Below are 6,000 nucleotides of genomic sequence, written 5' to 3' on the forward strand. Positions count from 1 at the left end.
CTCAACAGTGAGGGGCCCCAAAACTTTTTCTTTTCCCTTACACAGAAGCTGAGCTTCTCACAGCAACATTACTTGAGAAAATCAAATACTAACTATTGTGAGATTCTCAATGTAATCATGAGGATTGGCAGCCCTGCTGAGAGCTCAGTGTACTATAATTCAAGTGGGAAGTGCTGACAGGAAGAGTCCTGCCCCCACCTTTTTCTGTAGTTGGTGGTTGCTAGTCCTCAGATTCAGTATATTGCCTGTGTCTTCATCCCTCTCAGAAGCTAGCCTCCCTCCCTTTCCAACTTTTGTAGGCAACCCAAGGTGTCCTGACATGGGTAGAATACAGAGATTAGCTCTTGTTAGGCCTGATCTGCAAAGGAATAGATACTCAACAGTTTACTGAGACCCAAGACGGAAGGAGCAGAGAGGTGGTAAAGCCACTCACAGCCTCTAGCTTCCCCCATAGATGGTGGATTCTAGTGACATTCCTCCTATTTACATAGTATTAATAAGAGTGGTGGTTGACTATTGGTTTTTTTTATAATTGAATTATGTTTTATATATTGATATCCTCCGTTATGATGTCACAGCTGTTCTCTGTGGAATGATTATAATATCCTATAAAGGATTCAGAGTAAGTAGAAACAATAACTCAGTCTAAAAAGCCCATGAATCCCATTTTTATGTAACTGTCCATATTAATAAAGAATAAGACAAAAACAGAAAATGTTATATTTTGGTACAGCCAAGATTAAAAAATTAAACAATGAAACCAGATAAAAATGGAACAACTTTAAAAATAAGAAAACTTTTGCCTTCATTCAAAAGGGATAAATTCTCAGAGATGAGATTTAATTGCATGAGTGACATAATTGTGAGCCATGTAGCTAAATCATATGTATAATTTCTACTGATACTTATTTATATGAGAAATAGAAAACATTTTCTAACCGTCTGAAAACTTCAATCAGTTATCTATTTATGTGTGTGTGTGCATGTGAAAATGAGAAATATATGCATAATTATGCAATACCTAACCGAGATATTGCTAGCAGATCTTTCGACTTGTTTCAGATTTATATTACAAATACATTATGGTTAATGAAAATATTTATAAGGTGCCTATAGATTAAAAAATCTCCCTGTAAATGTTTTTTGAGAATGTGTAAGCACAGGATTTCAACAACACATCAGTGGGCACCACTTCCAATTACTATTTAAATAGAAAATGTTCTTGCATACAGCATACTCTTTTTAAGGAATTAACTGACATTTCAGAAATAAAGAAATATCAAGTGTCATATTGACATCAGCAAAAATTGTGATGGGGTGTTTGTATATATTAAAGCAACAGCTGAGCACATTTAAAAAATGCCAACCACTACACTTACAATGAGGTATTTTAAAACTTTTTCAAAAAGTGAGACTTGGAAAACATTTTACACTGATGTGAAATCCAGTCCAATTCCCTTGACTGGAAGATTCATCTTTCCACAACTTATATGCCAAGTGACTGAAAGTAGATTGGATAAAATATGTAACTACTAATGATTTTATAATTTGGTTTCTCTTTGCTTTGTTTACTATTGTTCCTTCAAAACTGATTCTTGTTTTTGGTGAAACCTATACAATGAACATGGCTAACTGACTGGCCTTTCTAATTTAAAATACTGTCAATTAATCATGTACATTAAAATAATATTAATATATGAATTTTAAATATACACCCACATGCACCCATATATATATATGGTATATATGTGGGCATATGTGGGTGTATATTGAAAATCAATTTTACATATATATAAACTGTTCTCACACCTCATTTTAAAACTTCATTCAAATAAGTTATTTACCTGTTACTATCTGTCTATCTATGGATTGTGTATTTGAATGAAGTTTTAAAATGGGGTGCCAGAACAGTTTGAAATGGATTCAGCAACAGCAATGATACTCGATTATTTATTAATATGTACTGTAATAATTTAAATCTTGGGTCCCTGATTCTTCTTCTTTTGAGTTCCATGAAAGTTTTACTTTAGTGTGAGCAGAATTAGACACATTCTTAAACATCTTTAAAAGTCGGGAGTGTCACCAGCTTCTCAAAGATGGCTCACGAAGCACTCTACATATACCATAAGTAGTCTTGAGCAGATTTAGGTCTACAAGCTGTATCATTCCTTTCCTCAGTGGAAATGGACTCAGGTAGCAAATTCACTGTTTCAAGCTCTTCGAGACTTTAGAAGTAGCAGACAGTGCACTTTGGAATATAATAGCAACACTTGTTTTTATTTAAAAAATTAAACAGCACAATAAATCATCTTTTATTAAATAAATAATAATTAAAAATAATACTTACCTCACTTTCAGCTACTAAACAGTTTAAGCTGAAGAGCTGCTTCTCATTATTAAGTACAGTCTGTGGAACACTGCTTTATTGTACCAGTCCTCTTATAGGGATTTATTTGCAGCATCAAGATCTTAGAACCATTGAACAAATGAATGTATCCATCTGTGGGAAGGTAGATTTACAATTTCATCATGAGAACTGGTCAAATAATTTATAATGAATAATTCACCTTGTTTTTTTCATGAACTGTTTGTGAACAGATTGCGATTTTCTCAAATGTATTCATTATTCAAAATTATTCACCAAATAACTTTTATTAGTAATTCTTGGCTTCAGTTACTCCATGAGCAGTTTACTGAGATTATTTGATATTCAGATGTGATCTCTTTTACATGGACACTGTGAAACAGTAGTGAAATACACTGTTGAATTTCCCTAAAGAATTTGTAGGAATCTTCTTCAACATACCTACTTTAGAATTGCCCGTTTAAATCTGGCACAGATATACAGTATAGTTGGAGTCCTAAAATGATTATTTTGTATTTGGCTATTCTCTCCCCCTCTTTTTCAACTGGTAAATACTGCAAATACTGTGAATATATGTTATGCTTTCTTCTAGTTTCCCTTTTCTTATTCCTGAGAAGATGGCACATTCCCACAGACATATAGGCCATATGTTATGTTTCTCTTCCTTCATAGGAAGTATTGAGTTGCCAGTGTGAATACTCATAATTAAACATTAAGAATTTTCTTTCAGTGAATATTCTGCAATATTTCCTTAAGATTTGCTGCATCAGTGAATATTCCTTTAAGTTCACTTGGTATTGGGTAGAAAGCAAACCTAAAAGGCACATACAAATTAATTTACAATTCACAATTAATATTCAAAGAAAGTTGTTCTACAATATTTATTCGTCCAGCACTTGTTAGTGCATATAATCTAATTTTCTCCAGGATTCAGATATGGAGGTTGGGCCAGTGTGCAATCTCTCCACCCACTGGATAGAAGTGGGACTTGTTCATCTCTGTGACACCATTAGTGTTCCACTCTCCATCCTCTCAGAATGATCTCAGGTTCACAGTGGAAGAAGTGGGTGGAAGCTGGATGAGCAAACTGGAGATATGTTTTAAGCCACCTCTGGCTTCACCTGTAAAAATCAAGTCAGCCCCCATGCTTACTACCTTCCCTGCACAGCTCTCCATTCCCTTCCCTATTGAGTTTCTGTTACCACAGCTCCCTTGTAGCTGCTGTGCTAAATCTAAGTTTTCATAGTTTTATGCATGCAGAGTCTCCTGATGGTACTGATGTTCCTACCCACCACCCAGGATGGGATTGGGGATTTATGCCATCTTTGTCCATTTGGTGGCCATTTAGGTGTGAGGAGATTTGAGTACACCCAACTCCGTGGTGTGCCTTCTAAGGTTAGAAAGTTAGAAAACTACATGAAAGGAGTCAGGAGAAATATTCACTAGGAGTTTTACTCAGATATGCCATCTCCTTGTTGCACTGAGAAGTCATGGTTTATTCTTCATGAAAATAGTATGAGCCCATACCCACGTGTGGTCCTGCCACAGGGGACCATCCATCCGTGCAAGAGCCCTGTGCCTCCACACTGTCTCTGGTAGGTGAAAGGAGGCAAACAAGAGAATTATTTTTATTCTCTCCCCTTTGTTAGGCCTGAAAGAGATGAAAATAAGCTTTTCAACTACATTGTACTGGGGTTATGAGGGGTTTTTTCCCCCCAGTTACCATGCTAGTTAGCTATACTATTGTATTTTTTTTCTCTCTCACTATACTGTAGTATTCTTTCCTCTCCCAACCTTGTTGTTTATTCTAATATTTACTTATAGGCTTAGAGAATAGGAATAAATGGTTATAAAGTGAAATTTTATTTTCTAACTGGAAGAGTGGTAGAAAATTGGGAAGCATGAGTCTTAGGGCACAAACATGACCTTCCTGTTTGGTGAGTAAAACTCTTCAATTCACTCGGATTGCCTCATTGTTCTTAATTGTTGGCCAAGACTTAATCAAAAATAGAAAGAAAAGCAGTCCAGGGGGTCCAGGGTAAAAAAAGATTTGACAATGGTCCCTTCTCCTTTTCCTTAAATCAGTGAAAAGAAACAAAGCTTATTTCCAATGCCTTTAGTATTATATGAGCTAGCACTTAAAAAAAAAAAAACCAGAGTATTTATACCATTGGCCAAATTATATTCAGATATATGCATGTCAAAAACAGGTAACCAACAGAACCAGCTGCAGTTCTCAGAGCTATTTCATCCTTGACCTATGAGTACTTCACACCACTCCTAATAGGGGTGCAGAAAGGTATATTGTGTTTTGCAATATGGTGGCTAATGTGGAAAAGTCCTTTGCCTCTTAATCATGCAGATAACTCAGTATGAAAATATAGGATTTTCTTGATGTAGTCAGTTTAAATTAGACCCTAAACATCTCCCAGCTTATTTTAGAGAGAGAGAACTTTTTAAAACTAATGTTATTATTAGAATCCTTTTGGAAGTGAGTAGATTAAAGGGATTGGAGTAGTTGCGTTCTTTTACTGGTTTATACCAATATAATTTTAAATATTTCAAAATGTATTTATTTATTGGGTAGGCTCAGTCCTGCTCCAGATAAACTCTAAGCAAAACCCTCTGTGCTTTCATTAGGAAAGCTACAAAGCCTTTGAAGCTGTGAATCCTTCAGAGCCCTTACTCTCTATATAACCACTAGGGTTTTAAAATGGATAAATATAGATTATGTTTCACACATTAGTAATTTTAGCCATTCTATTTTTTAAGTAATGTGCCTCATATTCTATAACATTTTCTTTTTAGTGCAGAGCACAAAAAGTACCCTGAACTGGTGCATATTTTTACATTTTTACTTTTGCATTTCTTTTTACAAAGAAGTGTGTCAAAATGTTGAGGTTGTGACTTTGTATGTCATGTGTCCAGGTGGTGATGATGATGCGTGCGTGTGCATATTCTGTATTACAAACACTTGTAAAATGAGGTTTATAACGCAAATGGAGACAACAATCTATTAACCATACTGGCATGAAGCAGGCAGTAGTTTAATAATACATTTGTCATGTGAAGAGACAGCCCCATGAAATCCAGTGTGTGTGTGTGTGTGTGTGTGTGTGTGTGTGTGTCCATTTGATGGGCACTCCAGTAAGACTCCTAACTTTCTGGAGAATTGGCAGTCATCACCAATATGAAGGCAGACAAGCACAGAGGTGCCAAACTCATCTGGGTGGAATTGCTGCTTATTGAATTTTCTGTGTATAGATTTTTCTGTGTGCTTGGCTAAATTAATATTTAAAGTCAGAGCAAGCTGCCAGTTCTTACCTGGCAGGCTAAGTGGCGAAGGGACTTCACAACTTTTGGGCTCGGGTGTGTCCTTAGCTGTTGCACTTCCCCGAAGGACCTACTGTTCGAGGGCCTGGCTTGAAAGCCACCTGGCAATCCGGACTGGCTCGAGGTGCTTTAGCGGGGTTTGCCTGGGGACGGCTACTGCGAAAAGCGCTTTTCCGAGAGCACCAGGGCCCGGGGGGTGCCGGGCCAGCTGACACTTGTCTTGATTTTCCGGCTGGTGGGGCAGTGGGAGGTCACGCCGGGGCGCAGGAGGAGCCGCGGGGCACACGCCTGCTGCTCGAGAA

Source organism: Crocodylus porosus, unplaced genomic scaffold (assembly GCF_001723895.1).
Source record: "Crocodylus porosus isolate Cpor-Errol unplaced genomic scaffold, CroPor_comp1, whole genome shotgun sequence".
Classification (NCBI taxonomy): domain Eukaryota; kingdom Metazoa; phylum Chordata; order Crocodylia; family Crocodylidae; genus Crocodylus; species Crocodylus porosus.